Raw genomic sequence first — 26,912 nt, 5'->3', positions numbered from 1 at the left:
GTTACTAAATTCATGTGTTTAATAATGATTTAAGATAAAGTTTCTAGAATCTTAAATAGAAAACTTTTGTATCTAAATATCTTAAAATATGCTGGGTCTGTCATGCGACAAAAAAAATTAAGTCTTTCAGTTGTCTGTAAACAAGAGAATTTCTTTTCACAATTATGTATAGTTTTAACATACAAATTATGTGACCCTCACTGATTATTATACATAAAAATATATCTAAATTATATGATATCCACTGTTAATTACTAGATGGGAAAGAAACAAGCTCTGATTTTTTTTCTCTTTTCCATCTTTATCTGTGCTATTTTAAAGTCTGCATTTTCTGGAGTTCTAGAAAATGCTTGTAATTTACTTGATCCCATGTGCTTATGTTTGAATTTTATTCCCTTCCATAGACTTCACTGAGTTGGCTTTAAGTGATTGAGTCTTTGAATTGTTATATGGCATCTTTCCAATACAGGTGTTGAGTCTGTAGCTCAAACTCCTCAAAGTAAATTTGTTGTTTTCCTTTTTATAAATAGAGAGGGTCGTATGTGCTATTAAGGAAGACTTGAGTATTTCCTATATTGATTCTCCTGTACCTTCAAATAGGAGGTATATTTTGGCTATTGTGAGAGTGACAAAAATGAGTACTCATGAATTATTTTTCTACCTCTATTCTTTGACTTAGAAATTCAACTGAACTTTAAATAACTATGAAAAATATTTGTATAAGTTGAGAAGTTTGGGATAATATAATAGCGTGTATATTTTGTAATAGAGGAGGATTAGGAAATCTTCACAAGTTGAAATAATTAATATTCAATTAAGACTCCAAAGACCAGGTAATAGTTAAAATTATTTCCCAGGCCTGTAGCCACTTGTCACAAGTACTCAACCCCACATTATAGCACAAAAGCATCTATAGACATTACATGAATGGGTGCAAATATTATACAATATGTCAATATTATACAAAGGGCTCCTCTAACGGGAAACCTATTCAGTGTCCTGACATGCAGAGTCTGGGGATGGAGGAGTTTGTAGTCTGTGGAGACTTGAGTTTGGGTGAGTAGAAAGATGCACCAGGCAACCACAGCCCTTCTCTCAGCCAGACCTCTTTCCTGCTGCTCAGATCTCCACTGAGATCTTTAGTCAGTGAGACACTGGGGATTGAGAGCCTTTGTCCATCACCCAGCTCCAGACCAGCCAACCCCTTTCCCAAGTCATAGTAACTGCTCAACAGAAGATCAGTTGAAACTGAAGCTATTTCACTATGGAAGTGTCCACTGGCAGTTGGTTTGGAATTGTCTGAGTTCTGAGGCAGTTAGGGAGTTAAACAGTTAATGCTCACCCCCTCTCCCTCATTTACCTCTGATACCACCATGGTTTTCAGAGTCTAAGCATTAGTTTTCTTATGATTGTATTTTCAAAGTTTATTTGCTTTACTAATCTATATTCTACTAGTGACCAAAACTATCTGGTAGTTGTCATTCATTTCTTATTCCATTTAGCATAATCACATTTAGTTCCCTTCATTTGATCCCAAATGACAGAATTTCTTTTTTTAATGGCCAAGTTTATTTAATTGAATATTTATCCCAAAGCTTATCTAGTCACCTGTTGGTAGGCATAACTACCTCTGAACAAAAGGGTGCATAAATAGTGAATTAGTATATTTGTGTGTCATTTTGGTAATGTCAGTGAGCAATAATATAGGCTCATAAAGTGTTTCCTCTTTTACTTTTAAAGACTTTTTATTTTTTTTGCCTCCAAGGTTACCACTAGGGCTCACTGCCAGCACTAAGAATCCACTGCTCCTGAGGGCCCTTTTCTTTTTCTACTTTATTTGATAAGACAGAAATTGATGGCGGGGGTAGATAGAGAGGGAAAGAGAAAGACACCCAAAGAAGACCCGCTCCACTGCTTGTGAGGTGACCCCCCCCCCCGCAGGTGGGGAGCTGAGGGCTCTACCCTGAATCCTTGCATGGGTCATTGTGCTCAGTACTATGTATGCTTAACTGGATGTGTCACTGCTCAGTCCCCTTCATACCATTTTTCACTGGGGTGTGTACACTTTACATTCCCACTATCAGTGTACCAGAGTTCCTTTTTTTCCACATCATTACCAACATTTACTTTCAATCTTTTTGAGGGAAGGCATTCTCTCTGGGATGAAGTGGTCAATATTAATTTATTTGCATTTCTCCAATCATAAGAGAGATGGAATATTTTTCATATATATGTGGGTCATCCTTATAAAGGGTAAACATCTTATAATTTCTCTAGTATATAATAAATAAAGATACAAACATAACAAAAAATGAAAACAAACTTTTGCAATATAAGACCCAACTGATGCTTATCAAAAAGGAAGAAGGAAGGCTGAGGGTATGAGTCAGGGCATGTATCAAGAGACATAGTGACTTTCAGTGATACACACCTGAAATACAGGAGTCATAACACAATAATACTTCAACCAAAATTTTTAGTTAACATAAGAAAATGATCCTCAGATGTAATGCTGATGTCATGTCGTGTTCATCAGTATGAAAATATTTTGGTGTACCTTAGAGGAGACAGTAGATGCTTTTTTCCCCCCTTTTGTTGCCCTGGTTGTTCTACCATTGCTGTGGTTATTATTGCTGTTATTGATGTCATTGTTGTTGGATAGGACAGAGAGAAATGGAGAAAGGAGGGGAAGATGGGGAAAGGGGAGAGACAGACACCTGCAGACCTACTTCACTGCTTGTGAAGCGACTCCCCTGCAGGTGGGGAGCCGGGGCTCACACCGGGATCCTTATGTCAGTCCTTGCATAGGGGAGATACCATGATCATGACAGTACATGTATTAAGTAAACCTTGTTCAGGTAGAGTTAAAATGCTGTTGGCTGTTACTTTAAACTTAGTAACAATAATATATATATTGAACAACGTGTCTAAAACAAACTAGGTTATGTATTGATCAGTTAATACACATATTTTAAACCACTGCCTCACAGTGTAAGGCAATACTTTTTCCTAGAAATAGCATTCTATATTCACCAATTCAGTGTCCATGGCAACGTTACAAAATATAAACAGCTGGCATCCAGTGTACTTACTTTGCACATTTTTCATGCATTCTGGGCATGAAAAATGTGCAAAATTTAGGTGATATATAATTTATAAATATTTTACCATTTGTAACTTGATACTAATCCACTTTAACCATATTTACAGGGAGAAATATTTGGTTCCCAGTGTGCCACCCGGAAATGGGAAAACTGAGTCAGATAGTCTGCTACTGTCTGCTGGCTGAGTAAGTACTGAGAATAAGACAAACGGTGGTTTTTTTCTCCAGATCATCATTTATTATTTTATATATTATTTTATATATTATTTTATTATATTATTTTATTCTGCTTGACTGTTTCACACTACTATGTAGAAATAACAGTTATCAGTGAAAAAATTATATGGAAAATATCAATAATGTTTAAAAGGAATCTTACTTTATATGATTTGAAGTAAGTGTTGCACTCAACTATCTTTTAAAATATGAACTTAATATATATCCAGCTCTGCTCAGCTCTGACTTATGGTATTATGGGGATTAAACCTGAGACCTCAGCAGCTCAGGTGTGAGAATCTGTTTGCATAACCATTATACTATCTCCCCTGCCCTAGCTTCTTTTGTAGATCTGTACCAATTCTGTATAGATGTTTGATATCAATCATTTGTCTCATGTGTGATGTGCAAATATCTTCTTCCATTTACTTGGCTGCCTGGTTATCCTTGTATAGTTTGCTTTCAATGTGTAGAAGCTTTTTAGTTTGATATAATCTCATTTATTTACTCTTAATTTCATTTCCCATGGCTATGAGGTTGAGTCTCAAATATATCTTTGATGTGAGGATCCAAAAAAGTTTCACCAACATTTTCTTTGATAAATTTTATGCTTTGGGGTTCATTGTAAATGGAATTGAGTCTTTTAATTTCCCTTTCTTATGACTTTTGTTTGCATACAGAAATGCCACAGATTTATGTGTACTGATTTCTTCTTTCTTTTTACTTCAGGTTTATCACTGGGGCTCAGTGTCTACACTATGAATCCACTACTCCTGGTGGCCATTTTTTCCATTTTAGTGGATAGAACAGAGAGAAATTGAGAGGGGAAGGGGAGATACAGAGGGGGTAAAGAAAGATAGATATACCTGCAGACCTGCTTGTGAAGCATCCTCCTTGCAGGTGGAGAGCGGGGGCTTGAACCTGGATCCTTCTGCAGGTCCTTGCGCTTGGTATTTTGTGTGCTTAACCAGGTGCACCCAGCCCCCCATGTGTATTGATTTTGCTACACTATTGGATGTGTTATTTTTAGTAGTTTTTTAGTGGAGTCTTGGGGTTCTCAAGGTATAATATGCCATCAGCAAATAGCAATAGTTTGATTTCTTCTTTTCCAATCTGAATGCTTTTGATATCTCTTTCTTGTCTGATTGCAGTGTCAAGGACCTACAGCACTATTTGAATAACAGTGAAGATAGCGGATATCCTTGTCTGTTTCCTGATTTTAGATGTTAGTGGGAGTTTGGAGGTGGTGCACCAGGTTAAGCTCACATAGTACTATGCACAAGGACTTGAGCAAGGAACTGGGTTCAAGCCCCCACTCCCAACAGCAGCAGGTTTGCTTTACAAGTGGCGAAGCAGGTCTGCAGGTGTCTCTCTTTCTTGCTCCCTTTGTCTCCTCCCCCCGCCCTCCCCTCTGTCCTATCCAATAAAATGGGGGGGGGGGTGGGGGAAAGTAAAGCATGGCCACCAAGATCTGTGGCTTCATAGTGCCAGCACTGAACCCTAGCATGGTGACCCTGGAGGCAAAAAATTAATTAGAATAAATAATAAGAAAGAGAATGATGTTAGCTGTGGGTTTGTCATAAATGGTCTTTACCATGCTAAGAAATGGTCCTTCTATCCCTAGTTTCTGGAAGATCTTTATCACAAATGGGTGTTGAATGTCTTTTGACCATCAGTTGATAGAGGATTGTGGGATTTTTATCTTTTTTTGATATGATGAATTACATTAATTGATTTCTGGATTTTGAACCATCCCTGTTTCCTAGGGATTAATCCCACATGGTCTTGGTGAATTATTCTTTTGATATGTTGTTGAATTTGGCTTGCCAAGATCTTGTTCAGGATCTTTGCATCAATGTTTATCAGGGATATAGGTCTATAATTTTCTTTTTGATAGAGTCCCTTCCTGCTTTGGGCATCAAAGTGATGTTTTCCTCATAGACTGGGTTTGGTAGTGCTTGCCCTTCTTCAATTTTCTGTGATAGTTTGAGGAAGTTAGGTGTTGTTTCCTCTTTGAAAGTGTTATAGAATTTGTTAGTAAAATCGTTTGGGCCTGGAGTTTTATTCTTGGAAAGATTTTTTTTTTTTTGCCTCTAGGGTTATTGCTGGGGCTCAGTACCTGCACCATGAATCCACTGCTCCTGGAGGCCATTTTTCCCCCTTTTGTTGCCCTTGTTGCTGTAGCCTTATTGTGATTATTATTGTTGTTGTTGACGTCGTTCATTGTTGCATAGGACAGAGAGAAATAGAGAGAGGAGGGGAAGACAGAGAGAGAAAGAGAAAGATAGATACCTGCAGACCTGCTTCACTGCCTGTGAAGCAACTCCCCTGCAAGTGGGGAGCTGAGGGCTCAAACCAGCATCCCTACACCATCCTTGCGTTTTGAGCCACGTGCACTTAACCCACTTCGCTACCGCCTGACTTCCTCTTGGAAAGATTTTTGATGATTGATTCAACTTCTAACCTAATGATTGGCATGTTTAAGCTAACTACTTCCTCGGGTTAGGGTTGGTAGGTTATATGATTCTAGAAATGCATCCATCTCTTCTTCTAGGTTGTCCAATTTATTACCATAGAGATGTTCATCATATACACGTATGATTCTTTGTATCTCCTCATCTTCAGTTGTGATTTCATCTCTCTTGTTCCTGATTATTTTTTATCAAAGCTTTTTATTTTTGTGAGTCTAGCCAGTGGTTTATCTATTTTACTTATCCTTTTGAAGAACCAGCTTCATTAATCTTTTGAATCATCTTTCTGGATTCTACTTCATTAATTCCCACTCCAGTTTTGGCCATTTCCTTTCTTCTGCTGAATTTTGGGTCTCTTTGATGCTCCTTTTCTAGTTGTCGCTGTAATGTTAGGTAGCTTACTTGAGATCTTCATTGTTAGTTGATATGGGCCTGTATTGCTATAAACTTCCCTCTTAGTACAGCTGTTCCTGAATCTCACAGGGTCTAATAGTTGGTCTCTTCATTTTCATGGTCCTCCCAAGTAATTTTTCATTTCTCTTTTATTTAGTGACCCAGGTGTTACTCTAAAGCGTGTTGTTCAGTCTCTATGGTTTTTGTGTATTTTTTGTTTCTTTTTGTGATTGATTTCTAACCTCACTGCCTCATGGTCAGAAAAGATATTTTTTATGATTTCAACATTCATTAATTAAGGCTGTCTTTATGTCCCAACACATTTACCCTTGAGAATGTTACATGTGCTCTTGAAAATAAAATGTATATTCTTTGAGGGGGGATGAAAGATTATGAATATATGTTAAGTTCATCTCATCTATGACTTCAAGCAGAATGAACATTGGACTGGAGGCTTATTTCTCAGTAGTAACACTGAGAGCCACAATTCAGTAAAATGTTCCCCCTCACATACTTAGAAACAGTAATTTATCAAGCTGCAAATCTACATCCCACAAAGCATCCTTTTTTATGAAGACAAAATGGGAAGAGCATGTTTCCACTTAAGTCTAAGAGTTTAGGGCCAGCAGATATTACTTAAAACAAGAAAATAATCTCTAAAGGGAGTTCAAAGATGGTGTAATAATTTGTGCGCCCCCCTCCCCCAGTCCCACATTCACCTTTCATTTCAGGATCAGGAGCCCACAGAGATTGTTTTGAGAAAATGTCCTCCAAGACTCACTAGAGTTTGGGGAGATTAGTGTAATACATAGAACCAGGACTGTAGCATCTTTACTGCCCACTCTTTTTATTTTAAAATTTTCTTCTTGGTTCACCTCCACCCCCACACATGGGCCCCACTAGAACCCCAAGAACAGGTGTGAAAACAGGGAACCATTTAGCAGGGAGAAAACCACACATCCCAGAAGGACCCATACTCCTTTCTAGCCAAGACTAGAAAAAAGAGTGGGGTCCTGATGGGACCCATGCGTGTGAGAGCTGAAGAATGGGGGGTTTCCTGCAGTGGGGAGCTAAACTTGGAAGGCCAGGTCAGTGTGCTCAGGGTTCAGGGTGGAGGTGAACCAAGAAGAATGTCTGGCAAAATAGCTCATTGGTCAATGTGATTCTTTGCCATGTGCATCACCTAGGTTTGAACCTGAGCCCCCCACCCCCCTGCTGCATTAGAAGAAGCTCTGGTGCCATGGTTTCTTTACCTCTCCATCTCGGTTGCTTTGTCTCTGTCTACCTGAAAGAAGTCATTCTGGAGCTGTGAAACCCCATTGATCCCCCCCTTCCAAAAAAAATTTTTTTTTAATTCTGTTGGCAACCTGCCTCTCATCAGGGACTCCTTCATTGATGTTCATTTGGGTCTAATGTTGTAGATACAACAATTCTGTTATGACTGGGGAAACAGCGTAGTAGTTGTGCCAGTGACTCTCCTGCCTGAGATCTGAGGTCCCAGCAACACCAGAAGACAGAGCTGAGCAGTGCTCTGGTTAAAACAACATCAACAATAAAAACTCTGTTGGCCTCAGCTTGACAGACTTGACTGGGCTGCATTCTGGTAAGACAAAGTCCAACTGTGGAGAGACATAAGATGTAACTTACTTTCTCCAAGCTGGCTGTTCTGGGTCCAGTGTTTCTCGAACCTGGCTAGTGGAGGAGCCTGGACTGGACAGACAAGTCCAAGCCTTCTCACTGGTTGAATCCATGTGGTTTTTTAAAATTTTTTAAAATATTTATTCATTTATTTATTTTCCCTTTTGTTGCCCTTGTTTTTTTATTATTATTCTTGATGCCATCGTTGTTGGATAGGACAGAGAGAAATGGAGAGAGGAGGGGAAGACAGAGGAGAGAGAAAGATAGACACCTGCAGACCTGCTTCACTGCCTGTGAAGTGACTCCCCTGAAGGTGGGGAGGCAGGGGCTCATATCCTTATGCCAGTCCTTGAGATTTGTGCCACTTGTGCTTAACCCCTAAATCCATGTTTTAATCTTTCGCTTACAGGAACATCAGCTAGCAAGAGAGGCCACCCTAGAGCAACTCCTAGATCAGTACACCACCTTTGTCAAGCCTGCCTTTGAAGAATTCTGCTTGCCAGTGAGTTGTGTTCTGGGCTTTGTTGTTCGGGTTTGTTTTTCTGAATTTCCATTGCCCTCAGAAGTGGCATTGTAATTGTGGCCTTAAAATACTTTCTAAAAATAAGCTTTAAAAAATTATTGGAATGAATAGTTTATAGTAAACAGTAACTACAGTTGTTGGTACATGTGTCAAATTTCTCAGTTATTCAGAATATAAAACATTCTAACCCCTTATCTAGACCCTCCTCTACCATTGCGCACCAAGACCTAAAAATGCCTCCTCCCCCAGAGTCCTTTACTTTGGTACATTAAACCCAGTCCAAGTTCTACTTTATGTTTCCCTTTCTGCTCTTATCTCTCTACTTCTATGAGTGAAATCATCCTGTACTCATCTCACTTAACCTGATTCCTTCAAGTTCCACCCAAGATGAGGCGAAGAAAGGGAATTGATTTCTCTCAATAACTGAGTAATATTCCACTATGTATATATACCATAACTTTCTCAGCCATTCATCTCTTGCTAGACATTTGAGTTGCTTCCAGATTTTGGCTATTACAAACTGTGCTGTGGTGAACATAGGTATACACAGACCTTTTTGGATGTGTATGTTTGGTTCCTTAGGATATATCCCCAGGAGAGGAATTGCCAGGTCATGGGGCAGGCCCATTTCTAGCCTTCTGAGAGTTTTCCAGACTGCTCCCCACAGGGGTTGGACCAATTTTACATTCCCACCAGCATTACAGGGTTCCTTTGCCTCTTCAGCCTCTCCAGCATTTGTTTTCTGATGTATGACATTCTCATAGGGATAAAGTAGCATCTCATTGTTGTCTTTATTTGCATTTCTCTGACAATAACTGATTTGGAACATTTTTTTATGTGTGCGTTGGCCATTTGGAGCTTCCTGCTAGATTCTTTAGATTTTTCTGTGTATGCATTATGTCATCAGCAAATAGTGAGTTTGACTTACTCTCTTATGATTTATATCCCTTGAATTCCTTGATTGCTATGGCAAGAACTTCCAACACTATGTTGAATAGTGATAAATAAGTGAAAAGTAATAAATATTTTAAAATCTTTAAAGATAATTAAAAACCCCTGAAATCCTGGGAGTGGGGACAGGACTCTAATCAGAATCAACACAAGAATCTTAAACTTGAAACAAGACTCTTTGTGATGTCACACACAAATGGCCAATCAGAGCCCTCCCTGACTAGGGGGTGTGTCCTCATGGGGGGGGTGCTGTGGTGGGGGAGAATGTCTGGGCAGAGCATAGCAGGTTTTGAAGTGCCCTGCTCTCCTGGGATCTAGGGCTTCCCAGCAGAGGGGCCACTGTCACTTCAGGTGGTGGCCAGACTCTGGCTCCCTCCCTCCCACAGCCCAGCAGGACCTCTGTCTCCTAGAAAGTGAAGGATCCTGTTTCCTCTGTTTACACTTCTGGTGGAAGGCTCAAGCTCCACTGACTAGTGTGCTAGTTAGGAACCATTTTCTGGTATGTTGGGTCAGCCCCCACCTACCGGGGGTATTGGGTCAGGTCTCACTGACAGGTGTGTTGGGTTAGGCCCAATTGTTTCATGTGTTGGGTCAGGCCTTTAAGGGGGATCTTCTGTCATTGACTACTGTGTTGTGTCAGGCCCCCATTGTTAGGAATGTTGGGTGTGTTTGGTCAGATCACACTATAGGGTTATTTGTCAGGCCCCACTCACTGCTTAGAGATACAACCAGAGGTCAAGGAATAAGAATTTCTTCTGTCGCTCTTCAGATACTCCAGAGTTTTCTAGCACACTAAAGGAGGGAAGGGGGGGTGACGTCTCAGGTTGGTGTCTTCTCTTTTAGGGGCTCCTGATGGCCTGACATCTATACTTCACAAGCAGGGAAAAGCAGAGAACTTGCCCTGCCCACAGTTTCCCTCTGCACCAGAACAAGGACTGACCCTGCTTTCAGGTGCCCTGTCTCCCCCATCCTAATTGCTCCTCAGTAATGTCCCCATACTATCAGCCAAAGGACCTTTTCTCTCTGACTTTTTCAAATGGACATGGCTGTTGGGCCTAGTCAAATTAAAGGCAAGCGTTCAGGAGGAGGCTGGTAACAATAATTTTTCATGTGCCTTTCTCTGTCTTTCTCATATGCTTCTTGGACAGACTGGATGCTCCTGTTTAGTGGAGCCCTCTACTGTTTCTTGGAGTTCATCTGTTTTGTTACCCTGCTCTGATACTGTTTTAGCTTGTCCAGCTAGTTGTGTTCTTAGCTCAGCTATTTCAGCTTTCAGCTCTCCAATAACCTTAAGATAATTGGTGTTTTCTTCCAAAGTCTCAATTATTGTTTCTGCATTTCTGATGACAATTCTTTCAAACTCTTTACTCACTCCTATGACTATTTCCTTAACTAGTATTTGGATGTTGACCTCATTATTTTTTTTTTATTTATTTATTCCCTTTTGTTGCCCTTGTTGTTGTTTTTTATCATTGTAGTTATTATTGTTGTTGTTATTGATGTCATCATTGTTGTTGGAAAGGACAGAGAGAAATGGAGAGAGGAGGGGAAGACAGAGAGGGGGAGAGAAAGATAGACATCTGCAGACCTGCTTCACCACCTGTGAAGCGACTCCCCTGCAGGTGGGGAGCCAGAGGCTCGAACTGGGATCCTTACGCCAGTCCTTGCGCTTTGCGCCACATGCGCTTAACCCGCTGCGCTACCGCCCGACTCCCTGACCTCATTATTTTGTGCTTCAACCTTTGGGAGGCTTTTAGCTGGACTCTTGTCCTGGTTCATTTCTCCAATATTTCTTAATGTTGGCTTAACCTTTCAATGTAGTATGTTATGAGGTTCCTCTTCAGTACTTTTCAAATTACTGATCACTGTTGCCTGGATTGACTTGTGTCTAAGTAAGGTACTTAAAGGATTCACAGTTGTGGAAATTGACAGTTGTTTCAATATTATTTTAATCCCTGAGTTGGAGCACAGTGGCTTTAAAAGCCTCTTTTGTTCTTTTTCTTCTCTGTAGGCTATGGGAACCTATGGGCTTTTAAATTATAAGTAGGCTTCTTATCTTAATCATTCACTCCTGACCAAGATATAAAGCAGGGTGGGGGAGAGATAGCAAAGTGGTTATGCAAAGAGACTCTCACACCCCAAGGATCCAAAGCTTCAGGCTCAATTTAGCTTCACTGCCAAGCCGGGCAGCACAGCTGGGCCCTGTGAGTTTCTAAACAAGTCCCACCTATAGCCTGTAGGATCTGAGGCAACTATTCACAATGTTCTCATCAGGAGAACAACATGGAAAGGCTCCTACCACACAGCCCCACCACTAGGCCACTAAGTTATAGATCTTCTCCTGAGTTTCCTGGTTAGTTCTCTGTCCCCTGGTGTCAGCACAGGGCCCTCCCCCCCCCCCTGCCCCCCGTGACTCCAGCCTCTTAAGAGCAGTAGCAATGGAGACTTACAGTTGCATTTGGTGAGTCTTAGAGGAGTCCTCTCCTCCCTTCAGCCATCTTTTTATTGGTGAAACAGACTGGAGATGGTGCCTCAACTGATAAACTGCTGGACTGTTACCAGCCACTTAATCTCTCCCTGGGCTCCTCTCTGTCCACCAGCCACACGTATTTGCACTTACTGGTGATTTGGTGTGTTCCTGAAGTCGTTCTAGTCCTGTCTTGTTGCGGTCCCAGGTGGTCTCCTTTGGTATTCCTAGTTGACCCAGGAAAGGAAAGGAGAAAAACACCGAAGCATTTTTTTATATTTATTTATTTTCCCTTTTGTTGCCCTTTTTTTAATGTCGTAGTTATTATTGTTGTTATTGATGTCGTCATTGTTGGGTAGGACAAAGAGGAATGGATAGAGGGGAAGATAGAGAGGGGGAGAGAAAGACAGACACTGCTGACTTGCTTCATCGCCTGTGAAGTGACTCCCCTGCAGGTGGGGAGCCGGGGGCTCGAACTGGGATCCTTAAGCCGGTTCTTGCGCTTTTTGACACGTGCACTTAACCAGCTGCGCTACCGCCCAACTCCCAAGTTGAAGCATGTTATCATTATTTTCTTCTGTGTATTTTGTAGCTTCAGGCCTACTAGGCAGGCTCTTGATCTATTTTTATCTAATTTTGGCACCTGGTGTTAAGTATTGGTCTAGTTTAATTTTTGAACATGGGGCTTTTCAGGTTTCCCAGCACTATTTATTGGAGAAAACTTCTTTCTAAACAGCTTATTTATTTTAGATAATGTGCCTTCATATGTGTGGGTTTATTTTGGGACCTGGGTCACAGACATAGCAAAGCAGCAAACTGTCCAAGGGAGCTATTTCCCAGGCCCCAAAGAATTTTTAGACCTGAGGTCATAAATGTTTTTATTCCAACTACTCCCTAACTGAATATTCATACGGAGAGGTTCTTTTAGATTACATTGTACCACATACAAAAATATACATTTTAGGGGTCTCTACAGCTACAAGGCAATGTGTAGTACAGTCAGTGCACCTCCAACCCACCCGGATTATCTTCCAAAGCTTCTGTTACCACCAGAGGAAAGAGAGTCAGTTCCCAGCACAAGTTCACCACTTTCCTGCTCAAAACAGTGACTTTTGATTCTTACAGAGTTGTAAAGTTTTCATGTTTACATGCAGTAAAAACTTTAGATAGTTTAGCTTTACTTATTCAAGTAATCAGTTCTGTCTCATAAACAGGATGATCAGATTGAAGACAGTGGAAGCAAAAAAAAATATTTGAACCAGCTGCATGAATAAAGGAAACTGAAGGCAAAGAATAAAAAACTCAAGGAATAAGAAAAAGAAGGCAAGGAATAAAAAATAAAAAAAAAAACCTCAGTAAGAAAAAGCTGATGCATGTCTTGGTGAGTAAGATGTAAAATGCCTGTTTACTAACTTAAAACCATGCTAATGAGCCATAATTAAAAGTCATGATGAATGGACTTAAAGAGAACTCAGTAAAGGATGGTTCAGCAATTGTGTACACATCACATTATTTAGTGTTGTGATGTAATATTTTAGTAATAAAAATTGAAAAGTCTAGTTAATGAAGGACCCTTGATAGTTGAGTTTCATTTTATTATGCCAAGTGTTTAAAATGATGTTGTTCTTAATCATAATTTTTTCTTCTTATTATTTCAAACCGTTTTGGGGGTAATAATCCTCTACCATCATGTCCTGGGTCTCCAGTATACCCTCTCTGTCCCTTTCTACTTCTCCCTCCCCAGAGTCCTGTGCTGCAATGAACCACACACAACTTACAAGATGTGTACCTGTGATCTGTGCCCTCTGGAGGGCGTCTTGCTCCAAGCGCTAGAGTAGAAGCTAGATCTGAGAGCACAGGGATGTGGTGTGGGCCAGCATGGCCTCTCCTAGAGTGGGAGGTGGAGAACTGAGGCCCTTTCTCCACTAATCTTGCTCATGATGATTTCTGAAATGTGTATTCTGGAAGGCATTCCGAAATGGAGCCCAGCAGGGATAACACTCAAGTGCTATCAAGTAAAGGGGGAAGGGTCACTCTTACTCACACTGTTTTGAAGACAAAGTGGGAGGCATGGCATCAAAGACAAAGTGAGCCATGTGCAAATTTGTTTCTCTCACATTGTAGTGACATTGGAGGAAGAGGAAGTGAGCCTCAGGGCTTTCAGTGTGCTATGCTTATAATCATATTTCCTTTTTTTAATATGTATTTTTTTGTGGTTTAATACTGACTTAGAAGATGGAAGATTTCAGAGGTACAGCTTCAAACTATATGTTTTTTGTTTGTTTGTTTTTACCAGAACACTAACTAATCATCTCTGGCTTATGGTGGTGTGGGGGATTGAACCCAGGACTTCAGAGCCCCAGGCACGAGAGTCTCTTTGCATAACCATTATGCTATCTATCCTCACCCAGAACTCTATGTTTTTTATTCCCTATATCCACCTTAGTTCTCAGCAAGTCTGAGTAGATTACTTTTATTTTGCTTTTTTTGGCAAATTGATGCACAATTATTCTGGGGCCAGGTGGTGGTGCACCTGGTTAAGTGTATATGTTACAATGCACAAGGACCTGTGTTGGAGCCCCTAGTTCCCACCTGCTGCAAGGGGAAAGCTTTGTAAGTGGTGAAGCAGTGCTGCAGGTGTTTCTCTCTCTCTTCCTCTCTATCTTCCCCATCCCTCTTGATTTCTGATGGTCTCTATCCAATAAATAAAGATAATAAAAATATTATCTGGTAGTTATCTTTCACTTTTGTATTTATTTCCCAAAGCATAATCACCTCCAGTTCCATCAACGTTATACCAAAGGATACAATATCATGTTTATAAATTGCAGAGTAATATTCCATTGAATAGAAGTCTCATAATTTGTTCAGCATGGTAACATATACAGGTATGCCGCAATCCTGTCCTCCCAGAAGTTTCTTAATTTCCTTATCCTGTTGTCATTAAATGTGCATTGAGGATTGATGTTGTTGGGTTTTGTGGGCTTTTTATTGGGGGGGGGTTATTATTAATACTATAGCTGTGAACATAGACATGTATCAGTACCTTTGAATGAGTATTTTAATGTCCATTGTGTGTATATGTAGGAGAGTCTTGCTAGGTCATAAGGTATTTCCATTTTTGTTTGTAAAGGAGGCTTCATCTGGTTTTTCATAGTAGTTACACCAGTTTGCATTCCCAAGATACTATAACTTAATCCCCATTTTTCACATTCTCACCAATACCCGTCATTTCCTTTCTTGTTGGTGTAACAGATGTTACATTGGAATCTCAATGTTGTTCTACTTTGCAATTATCTAGTGATTATTGATATGGAGTGTTTTCCCACATGTCTGTGGGCCATTTCTGTATGTTATTTGCAAAAAGTTTTATTCAGACTTTTTGTCCCCCATTTTGAAATTGGGTTGCCTTTTGTTTTTCATTGTGAGTTTAATGATTTCATTATGAATGTTTGATTTCAGTTACTTGTCAGATATGTGATATGCAAACATCATCTTCTAATACTAGGTTACCGAGGTGTGTCCATGGAGTAACAGTTGTATCACTTCACTCTCTTGAACAACCAGAAAAAGCAATGAAAAGTCACTAAAAACTCAACAAAATACAGCTGGAATTTCTTCAGAAACTCACTAAGCCACAGGTGAGTGCTTCCACATGTGGCCATTGGATGGAAATGGGCCCAGGGAGAGATTATTAGGACCTAAGAGGCTGTACTTAGTGTGAGCTGGCACCATTGGGGAGTTACATAGGAGAGCACATTTCCAGTGACAGGAAAATGGGTCTAGGTAACCTCAGAGGCAACAAGATATTGTACTGCCCAAAAGGATGCACTAGTGTTTTAAGGGAAAAATCTGAGGATTAAAGCCCTGTGATTGACTCGGATTTCCACAGCAGGCTAGAAAAATAAATCCCAGGCAACTTCTGGAGGCAGGGCAAAGGATTAACATTAATATCACATCACTCCAGGGATCAGTGAAATAAAACAACTCTAAAAAAAATATCCTAGGGGTCGGGCGGTAGTGCAGCGTGTTAAGCGCACCTGGCGCAAAGGGCATGGAATGGCGGAAGGATCCGGGTTGGAGACCCAAGCTCCCCACCTGCAGGGGAGTTGCTTCACAGGTGGTGAAGCAGGTCTGCAGGTGTCTTTCTCTCCCCCTCTCTGTCTTCCCCTCCTCTCTTCATTTCTGTCTGTCCTATCCAACAACCAACAACATCATCAACAACAATAACCACAACAAGTCTACAACAAAAAGGGCAACAAAAGAGAAGAAAAAAATGGCCTCCAAGAGCAGTGGATTCATGGTGCAGGCACTGAGCCCCAGCAATAACCCTGGAGGCAAATAAATAAATAAATAACATAAGAAAAAAATATTCTGAAAACTCACCAATTTACAACTGTAACTTCTAAATAAGTTCATTTAGCCACTATCCCCCTGAGATTTGGCCTTGATGGATCTAACAGTGGATCTGCTTCCCCAGGTGGCATGCTATAACAAAGAGGCTCTCTCATCACACTCAACCAGAGTGATTGGGTTGGGTCCAGGAAAGAAAGAGAAGATGTGAACAAAAGGAGAGACCCCTGGAGTGATGTGAAATGTGATGGTCATAGAGGCCAAGGATCACAGCCAGTGCAATCATCTCAGGCCTAAGACAGGCTTATTGTGATGTCACACAGGGCTGGCCAATTAGAATCTTTCCTGGATAAGAGGCGTGTCCTCCCGGGACCCTGCCTGGGGGCCTGTCTGAACAGAGAGCTTACACAGCAAGGTCCTGAGCTGCCCTGCTCTCCTGGGATCCAGGGCTTCCCTACAATAAGGGCCACTGTCACTTCAGGTGGCCAAACTATGGCTCCTTCCCTGCCATAGCCCAGGAGAACCTCTGCCCCTGGAGAGTGAAGTATGGTTCTTTATTTATTTGGCGATTTAATGTTGATTTACAAAATTACAAGGTAAGGGGTATAACTTCAGATCTTTCCCACCACCAGAGTTCTGGATCCCCAACCCCTTTACTGTTGCAGATATGGATTAACTATTATTTCTACAACCGTCTGTCTATATTTGTATATATTTGGCCTTTTGGGGGGCCATCTCTTCCTTTCCGAGTCACATATAAAACTATAATTACATCCAAATGTCCTTCCCTTTTTCCTTCTCTCCCTCTAGTTCTTGATGGAGTTCAGAGCCCTCTGGTCATCTTCCCCCTATCATTTTTTCCCCACTGGGAGCATGGGTCAAAGTTGGTTTGGGGGTACAGAAAATGGGAGATCTGGCTTCTGTAATTGTAGAGCTTGGTTCTTGATGGCTGTGCCTTTCCCCCTCATATCATGTGTGTGTGTGTGTGTTTGTATTTTTGTTATATTCATATGAAGGCTTTTGTAAAAGTTATATAAGTGCTGGGCTGTCAAGCACCTGGTAGAGTGCACCCATCACTATGACAAGGACTTGGATTCAAGCCCCCGGTCTTAAATGCAGGTGGGAAGCATCTTGAGCAGTGGAGAAAGGGATCCCAGACCTCTTCCTGCTCTTCCGAGACTGTTTCCTGGAAGCAGGAACTGTGCTATGATGTCAAAGTCACTTTTCTCACCTGCAGGGCAGCCTTAACCCAGTTCATCAGGGTCTCTATGTCATCTGAGACACCTTAGAGTTTGATTGCCTTTCCTGCTACAGGGGTACAGTGATCAGTTCCCTGCATCTCCCCAGATGGCTTCCTCAGGTTCACTCAAGAAACTGTGGCTTCTACAGCTCTGAACAATGTTGGAAAAGGATGACAGGAAGATAGAATCAGTGAGATGGGCCTCAAAACAAGTACCAGGATTAATTTGCATGATAGCATGGAACATAGTACTATGTGTATAGATGAGAATCTATGTCTTCACTGTCATTTGCACTTAATTCCATCTCACCTGCCTGCCCGAGTAGATATATTTGCTTCAAGTTTGTCTTCTTTAATGAATATGAAAACATGAGACAGTCACACTGTTCCTGGTAAATACCACCTTCTTGATGAGTTTTGCTAAGTTTTTTTATTTCTATTTTTCATTTTGGATTAGGAATGTTATCATTGTCACCTTAGTAAATTTGAAGGAGACATGCTCTCAGAAAAGCTGATGCCTTCTCAAAAAGACATACTCTAGTTTGTTTGGGCTATTTGATTTAGATCATCACTAAGAGAACAGACTACTCTGAGTTTCACAGTGTTTTCTGTTCTGAAATTGCAGGTAAAATCTCTCAGAAACAGTAAGTATTCTGGATTCAGTCACTTACTGAGAACAGTCTTCTGCAAAGACAAGGCTGGAGAATCACCCCAATTCCAGGTATACTTAATATTGAGATGACTTTAATAACTACAGGGGGAAAAATAAGACCCCTTGCTATCTCTTACTGAGATGAGAATTTATGCCCCTGTGTCAACAACTGTACTATCACCCATCGACTCCCCAATAAAATGAGCAAAAAGACAAGCCCATGGGAGGCACCCAGAGCTGACACTGAGTCCCACCCCAAAAGGAAGCCCCTGGGGCTCCCAGCACCCACTCCACTGCCCACACCCCAGAATAATGCCAGTTACTGGAGGAATATCTGGGGTCCTGTAGGAATATCCAGAGTGCTAGGGAGAACATCTGATAACCGGAGGTGGGGTCCAGGTACTTGGAGGTGGGGGAAGGAAGCACTCAACCCCTGAGTAACTAACATCAGCAAGGTGCTCAGGCAAGGGTGCCTGACTTTGGGGCCACAGGCCCCTGGTGGTGGGTGGCAGTTCTACGGTGACTTTCAGTGACCTGGGGATAGGTGGAACTTATGGGTAAGCACATGCATGGGGGCTCTGGGACAGGACACAAGGAACTCTGGTGAGGACATCAGAGTCTATTGTTTCCAGAAAAGTCAACACTGTTGTGACCAGGGAGACAGCAACGACTCTCCTGACTGAGATATGAGGTCCCAGGTTCAGTCCCCAGCACCACCAGAAGCCAGCAATGAGCAGGGCTCTGGCTAAAACAAAAACACTATGAACTCTTTTGGAATCAGCTTGACAGCCTTGGTTGAGCTGCATCTGGGGGGACAAAGCTGGACTAGAGACATAAAATGTAACTTGCCTGGGCAGACAAGTCTCACCTGTCCACTGATCTGAATCCATGTTTTTTCCTTTTCTTGCTCTGTTAAGGGTCATCGGCTAGCAAGGGACCACCCTGGAGAAGCTTTGAGCACAACACATCACCTTTGTCAAACCTACTTTAAAGAATTCTTCTTGCCAGTGAGTTGCATTCTGGGCTTTGTTTGAGCCCAGAACCATTGGAACCGAAAGCAGATCTTCCCATTATCTCCTAGCAAGAGATGATAAGCAGGATAATTTCTGTTTCTTAGAAGGACCCTTTTTTTTTTTTTCCTTTGAGCATGGCCCTGATTTTATTTGTGCAATGTGTCCCAGAAGAATACACAGTGCTTTTTGTAACCTTTATATAACTGCTGGAGCAAGGCCAGGAGGTGGTGCACCCAGTTAACACACACATTGCCGTGCTTGAAGATCCTGGTTCTAGCCCCTGCTCCCCACCTGTAGGGTAGAAGCTTCACAAACAGTGAAATTGGTCTGCAGGTATCTTTCTCTCTCCCTCTCTATTTCCTCCACTCCTCTCAATTTCTATCTATTTGATCAAATAAAAAGGGGGGGAAGACAAATGGCTTTGGGTGTGGTGGATATATCATGATAACCCTTATAGCAATAATAATATTAACTATGCTGCAGCATTGGATGAGACTAGTTGGGGGCTGTGGTGATATTCAGGTCACCAGCTCATTCTCATTATGCTGTGAGCACCCTGGCTAGATTCTATTTGTCTAGGGCTCTATACATATGAATTAGACATTGTTTAAGTATATCAATATTAGAATTGGCTTAGGCTTTGAAAAGAAGAGAAAGAAACCTAACCCATAGTATCTCATCCTGTAGGGACAAACTATAGGGAACTAGTATAGTTGACCTTAGATGGGCAGCAAAATAACTCCCATGGATAGTGTTCTGTGTGCTCAATCAAGGTTTTAACATGGAGGAAGCTTTGGTGTTATGCTGTCTTTCTCTCTCTCTCTCTCTCTCTCTCTCTCTCCCCTCCCTCCCTCCCTTTGTGTCTCTGTCTCTGTTTCTTTCTCTTTGAAAAAGTTGGTTTGGAGTGATGAATTCCTGGGGTGGATGAGGGGGCAGTGACACCAGCAATAAAAGCAACTCTTCTTAGGGAATAATAATACCTTGTTGGAAACTTGTGTTGATATCTGTTGTTGATAATCTACATAATCAGAAGCATTAGTACTTAAAATGTCAAAGCAGTTTTGCCTTGAGAAGTTTAAGTTCATAATTTGAGGTGTCCATATGCTTTTGATACTCTTCATATTGGCCTATAGGACCATTCTTGTGCAAACTTAAACTTAACCCCATGTGGTATTTCTGTCTGGTGATGGACAGTTACTTGGTATGCTTGACTTTCTGATTTGGTAATTCAACTCGCAATGACTATTTGTAGTTTGATATTTAGTTGGGGTTCCTCTGGTAAGACATTTTCTTTCTACCAAGTCCAAAATATTTCCAGAAGTTGCTTTTCAAAGGTATCTAATTATTTCCTTTGGCTACATGATGTCACCCCAGAATCTCTAGTGCCTTGTATCTATTCTTGCATCCACCAGAACTTGCCGTAGGCTGCACACGCATCTTGTCCCATCACTGGCATCTCCTAACATCATAAAGTCCACAAGATCACATGATGTAAGCTGCAAAGTTGACTGTATCAAGGACAGAACCTACTCCCAGCAGTCTTTCATTTTCCAGACTCTATTCTGTGCTAGCAGTCTTGGTTCACTCAGAATATGGGCCAGAGAAAATTTCCTAGATAGGAGTTGTGTAGACTCCATAACTTAAAGAGCTATATAGGCATTATGCTTTCTCTATTCTGTAGGAAAATCAAAAGGCAGTGATTTGTATTTTAATTTTTTGGGGAAATACAAAATTTCTCTGACCACTGGAACCATAAAAAATATCACTGGAAATTTCTCTAATAGCTTCCCATAAGCTTGAGTTCACGTGTCTTGTCAGAGAACCTCTAGAATATGAACATGCATTTGTTTTTTCTGATAAGCAAGGTGATGTCCACAGAATAATGGGTAATTGAGATGTTTTCTCAGTTACATGGGTGACAGGTCTCTTCAGACTATGTTATGACAGATGATGGGAGACATGCCATAGCCTTGAGGCAAATGTCTAAGTGAAAATTGTCTCCATTCTTTTTTTTTTTTTTAATTGTCTCCATTCTATATGAATAGCATGCTCTTCTAATTGGGATGGTAGCAATTCATTCACCAGATTAGTGGTTACCGTGGCCAGAAGATGCTCTCTTCTGCATTGTTAAATTTGAGATAATTCCTTTGCATCCATTCTCAAAATGCATCCCATTTCATCAGATGATCAGATGTGAGTGTGACATGGTATACAGAACTTACGTTCTTGGTCATATTTAATGAAAGAAACATTCTGTGACAAAACTTCTGCTATGTAGTGTTGGGTGTTGGGAGCCCTATGTTGAAGGAGGACTGGCAAAACCAGGAAACTCTTCACTGCACTCACTCCGCAGATGTTCCCAGTCTGCACCTCCCCTCTTATAGCTCCTCTACGAGAGGGCAGGGTATTCAGAGCCTCTATAGTTACTCAGAGGGGAACAGAGACTGAACCCCACTCAGCCCATATGTCCTTCCTGCACTGACAATTCTTTCTCTGTGGTGGAGGCTCCACTGGTTTCTTAACAGTGTGCAGGGCTCACTCGCCCAGAATCAGGCATCTGTTTCCTCTCCATGTTTCTGTGTCCTGCTGGTCTCTGCTCTTCTGGCCTGTCCTCTGCTGACTGCCTGGCCTCAAGAGACCCTCTGCAGATGTCACTTATCCCATAGTAAGGAGTCCTGATGCCCACGCCATCCCTGGACTTGTAATGTGCACAGGGAGCTGATTCTAGTCAACATACAAAGAGCATTTCAAGTTGGACCAGAATCAACTCATATAATTGGGTGGTAATAGTATGTCACCAGTGATATTAGGAAGATGATATTTGAAATACATGAGACTCAAAAATTCTTATATTTCTCAAGATTTATATAATTATTTGATATTTTATATTTTAAAAATTTAGTTTGGTAGAACAGAGAGAAATTGCAAAGGAAGGGGGATAGAGAGAGTGACTTAAAAGACACCTGCAACACTGCTTTACTTCTTGTGAAGCATGCCCCCTGCAGGTAGAACAGAGGGGCTTGAACAGAGGGGCAGTGTGCATGGTAATGTGTGCGCTTAACCAGTTGAGTCCCTGCCATGACCCATACAAGTATTTGCTTACACATGACAATGAGAGAAACCGAGACCAGAACATCTCTCTGGCCATGTAATGTTGAGGATTGATCTTAGGAGAACTTAACTATTTTCTCCAACTCCAGCCAAGGCTCTAACTCTTGGGCTGCATTTGTCATTTGCTTTCATACGTAAGAGAAAAAGAATAACCTGCATATTACAACCATACTGTCAGATCTATGAAGTGATATAAAATCATGCTTTTTAATTTAGTGTGTGAGAGTATAACTGGTAAGTCCAAAGGGCTTTCTCCTGCTCTCAGATGAAAACAGTTCCTTCCCTCCACAACTAAGAAGCCTTGCCTGTCTCAATTTTGGATAAGAAAAGTGATGAGCAACCAACATGTGGACAGCTTTGCTTCACTTCCCTTCATATCTGTGTCTGGAATTCTGTCCTCTCTCATCATGAAGCAAGGACTCTGTGTATCTTCCCTCTACTGTATCCCCTTGGCCAGAGGGGCTCCTGGCTCTGAGGAAAGGCTGAGTGAGTGTGTGCTGGTGGGGAGACAGGTGGGTGGGTGAGTAGATGTAGAACTAGATGGTGATGCATGGACGGTGGGGCATGAGCAGAGATGAAAATTCAGGGGTCTATGTGAAACCTGTTCCTTTCTGAGTGAGGGATCCACCACATGAGGTATGTGCTACAGAGCTTACATCTGGTCTCTGCCCAGGATGCTCAACAGCCAAGGACACTGATGGAGTCACCCACAGGGTCCATGTAAAAACTCAGTGGTGGGAGCTTCTGAGTTTCTGATGCTGTGCTCTGTGGTGTTAACACATCAGAAATAGTAACTTTGTGCTCTTCTGTTCTCTCCAATTGTACTTGCTTAAATAACTCTATGTAAAGCTGGACTATTTGAAATGTAAGAAACCTCATTAATGGGGAACAGAGCTGCCCTGCATGTAACCTCCATATAGTGTTTGGAATCAGATTGACCCTCTGAGAATCATACTGAAGGTGGGCCTCCTCCCAGAACCCACTCAGGATAGTGGTATCAAAGCAGCGTTCACTGGACACTTACTGTGCCGAGGCTGTCCTAAGCATATCCACGTGTCTCGCTCCATCTCTGAGGTGTCCTGTTTTGCAAGTGAAACTTCTGAGACATGGGAGGTAGACTTGCCAGAGTTACGGGGGAAAACTAGGGGTTCACCCTGGACCTGTGTCCTTGCACCAAGATCTAGGATAATGCTTGTAGCAAAAAGTTTTAAAAATATTAACAATGAACTAAATGCCCAGAGCCTGTAGGTTAGTTGAGTGTGTGTATCTAAAGCAAATTTTCTCTGTTGTATACATAGTAAAAAAATTTTTTTTAAATATAAGGAAATCAGAAAGGGAATAAAAATGGTTGCCAGGAGCAATGCCAGCACTGGGGACTCACTAAACCCCAGCGATAACACTAGTGTAATGGTGGGTGTCAGGGGAGAGTATAGGTCCTAGGAAAGGATAACACTAGGGTACTAAAATAAGATGTAATAGGAGGGTCATGTGGTGGTGTACCTGGTTAATTGCACATATTACCAGTGTGAGAACCCTGCTCCCCACCTATAGTGGGTAAGCTTCACAAGTGGTGAAGCAGGTACTGCAGATATCTCTTTCTCTCTACCTCTTTCTCCCTCTTCTCTCTCAATTTCTGTTGGTCCAGTCAATTGAAAACAAAATAATAAAATTAATAAAGAATAAATATTAGAGGAGAAGTGGAGAGTTCTGGGCCAATGATTAGTGTATGTATGTCACATCATCACAGGTCCCAGCACTGGGCTAGATGGTGGCAGTGGCCTCTCCAGAGGTTGTGGCAGTTCCAGGGAGGCCTGCAGCTGAGGCACCAGGAAAGAAAGGTGGGGACCCTAGTCGGGGTTGTGGTGGTCTATTTTATGGTTGGTATAACACAAACATAGCTGGAAGCTTTGTGCTCCTTCCTCGTAGGGACCCCAGAATGAGACAGGGAAGTGTCTGAGTGAGCTATGGCCACTGTCCCCTGCATGTGGGAATGACCAAAGCTCAGAGCCTGCAGGCTGGTAATCAATGACTCCAATTCACTGCTGAGTCTGGTGCCAACACTGGGAAGACTCAAGAGCACTGCCTCTCCAGACAGGATGGCACTGCTAGAAGGGCCTGCTCCCAGAGCACCAGGAAGAGTGGGAACTCCAGATGGGACAGTGGTGGTCTCCTTATCAATGGGGCATTGTCAGAGTTGATGATTCTGTGGTCTTTCTCAACCATGGCACTAGAGGAGGACAGGGCAGTGGCTGAAGGACCCTGGGCCACAATCGCCTATGTGGTAAAGTGATACAGGCTCAGAACCTGAAGCATGATGATGAAAGTGCCCGTATCATACCCCCTACTGTTGTCAGCACGGGAAGAGTGGTGGCTGTTGTCCCTACAGAGGTGGTGGCAGTGACTTGGTGGCCTCCAGCCTGGGCAGTAGCAGCGGTGGGCTGGATTTTGGCAGTGGCACCCTCAATGGTGGCTGTGGCTGAAGACCCCCCTTAGACCTGCCCACAGTGACCTGATTTTGACTGGAGCTGGGGACCTCTGTGGTGTCAGAGGAGGCCTGATTCTTCTTGGAGGCTGAAACCTCAGAACTTGGGCCACTGTTCTTTCTTCCTCCAGAGACCCCTGTGATCTGCTTACCTGTGGTTGCAGCACATTTTGTCACAGTCACTTGTGGATCTTGGTGACAATGCTTACAGGTTGGTGGTGGCAGTGGCATCCCTTTTCCCAGCACCTGGCCTGGTGGAGGCTGGTGCCCAAGAAGTAAGTGCCAGGGGGCCTACATCCAGGGCAGCCATAGCAGCAGAGAGCTGGCTACAGGTAGGGGTACCCCACATGGGCACTGTAGTAGAGGAGCCCTGAGTGTCTGGGAATGTAGTGGAGAAGCCCCCCCACCCTCACCCCCAATCTAGTGCTGTGGTGGAGTGTGCTCTGCTGGGCGGAGCAGTGTCAGAAGTGGGAGCCCCAGGCTTCTTTGCATGGCCCCCAGAGAGCATCTGCACAGGGGCTAAGTGACCTGTGTCCATGGTCCCCTGTGAGCTGGAGTGATTATGGCTTAGAACCTGAGGGCTGGTCATGGGAGTGTCCCCATCATACCTCTTGCTAAAGCCAGCAGTAGACACTGTGGTGGCAACTGTCCCTCCAGAGGCCAGAGGCCTGCCAGAGTAGACTTCTGCCATGTAGAGAACAAATCTGGAGAAGGTACTTTTGACTATAGTGGTCTACTTTGTTCTTGATGGGACACTGTCAGAGCTGGGGGCTTTAGGGTCCATCCCACCAAGGCCCAAAGAAGGGGACAGGGCAGTGGCTGAGTGACCCTGGGCCACAATCCCATGTGCGGTAAAATCAGTCACCCTGGCTCAGAGCCTATGGGCTGGTGGTGAGAGTGTCCATGTCATGCCCCCACTGTTCCTAGCACTAAGAAGGGAGATGGCGGCTATCTCTACAGAGGTAGGTGGTGGCAGTGCCAGGGGGTGCTGCTGCCTGGGTAGCTACAGAGGTGGACTGGCTGCTGGTTTGGGCATCCCCTCATAAGAGCTGTAGCTGAGGACCCCCTCAATCCTGAGCTCAGCACTGATCACAGTGGCCTGAACTTTACTAAAGTTCAGGACCCTTGTGGGGTTAAGGACACCTGATTCTTTTTGGAAGCTGCAGTCTCAGACCTTGGGCCTCTGTTCCTCTTCCATCTTGGAGCCCCTGAGATCTTACCTGTGGCTACAGCATGTTTTGTCACACTCGTGAGTCCTGGTGACAAAGCCTCAGTGCCTGCAGGCTGGTGGTGGCACACACAATGGCTGTTCCCTCCCCAGACCCTGCACTTGATGTGGTAGAGACCATCCCTGTCCTGGTGCCAGCACTGGACACTGTGGTGGTAGGTGTCCCTCCAGACTTAGTGGCAGTACTGAGGTCACTACATTAGGAGTGCCAGCCAAGGTAGGGCCCCTTACTTTTTTTTTTCTGGTGTTCCTTTTTCCCCTCCAGAAGGAGCACCTTTGGATCAGGGGGCTCTCCTCTTCTTGCCCTTAGGACCCCCAGAGCTGTACATCCCTGTGGCTGAGGGACCTAGTGTTCTACTCTCATGTGAGTCCCCTCAGTGCCTGCAGGCTGGTGGTGACAGTGGCATCCTGGGTCCTAGCACCTGGTTTGATGGGAGCTGGTGCCTACCCAGAGGCAATGCCAAGGGAGACTGCAGCTGGGGCAGCAGCAGAGGAGGGCTGACTGCTGATGGCTGAGTCGGGAGCCCTAGGGAATGCCCAGCCTGCAGCTGAGCTGGTGAGGGTGCTAGGTACAAGAGGTGGGAGCAGCTGGGCAGAGGGAGAGGAGTGGGGACCCCTGGGTGCAGGGGGCTTTTGCAGGGAACAGAGTCCTCTTCACCACACACACTGGGGTATGTGTCTCTAATCTTGAGGTGCTGAGAGTTGCTGGAAAGGCAGACCCTGCATCTGCTATAGCCAGGATGGGAGGCCTGGGTGTGCACAGACCTCCCAACCCTCCCCCTTCAGAAGGGATGATGGCATGGTCACTACATACTGGAGAATGTTCAGACATGGCAGGGGCCAGGGTCGGCAGGGGTGCCCTATCCCTGCAGCCTGAGGTGGCTCCTGTGTCCCTCTTCAGGGTATCGTTGATGCCCTGAATGGCTGCCCTCCTCTTCCTGTCCAGGTCTTCCATTGTCACCTTGAAGCCCAGCTCTGGGGGTGTGGTAGCCTGGGGTGCTACACTGGATTCTCTGCTTTTGTGATCTGAAGGAGTCAAGCCTTGGGATGCAGTGTCTCTTGGGCCCTATG

General features: G+C 43.1%; 1 long non-coding RNA gene across 3 annotated transcripts; it reads left to right on the top strand.

Moving 5' to 3' along the window:
* Nucleotides 1–1,400: 1,400 nt before the first annotated feature.
* LOC132539453 (uncharacterized) lies at nucleotides 1,401–25,427 on the top strand. Of its 3 annotated transcripts, XR_009550743.1 has the most exons (8): nucleotides 1,401–1,471; nucleotides 3,211–3,289; nucleotides 8,231–8,323; nucleotides 12,977–13,143; nucleotides 15,271–15,403; nucleotides 17,981–18,076; nucleotides 18,925–19,014; nucleotides 22,397–25,427. It is a non-coding gene; the product is annotated as an uncharacterized LOC132539453 (long non-coding RNA). The 3 variants fall into 3 exon arrangements; XR_009550742.1 differs by lacking the exon at nucleotides 22,397–25,427 and having other exon boundaries at nucleotides 18,925–19,862; XR_009550744.1 differs by lacking the exon at nucleotides 22,397–25,427 and having other exon boundaries at nucleotides 8,231–8,353; nucleotides 18,925–19,862.
* The last annotated feature ends 1,485 nt before the right edge of the window (nucleotides 25,428–26,912 follow it).

The sequence above is a fragment of the Erinaceus europaeus genome, chromosome 7, assembly GCF_950295315.1.
Source record: "Erinaceus europaeus chromosome 7, mEriEur2.1, whole genome shotgun sequence".
NCBI lineage: Eukaryota > Metazoa > Chordata > Mammalia > Eulipotyphla > Erinaceidae > Erinaceus > Erinaceus europaeus.
Note: the sequence above shows the minus strand (reverse complement) of the source record. Positions and strands in the feature narration are given on the sequence as shown.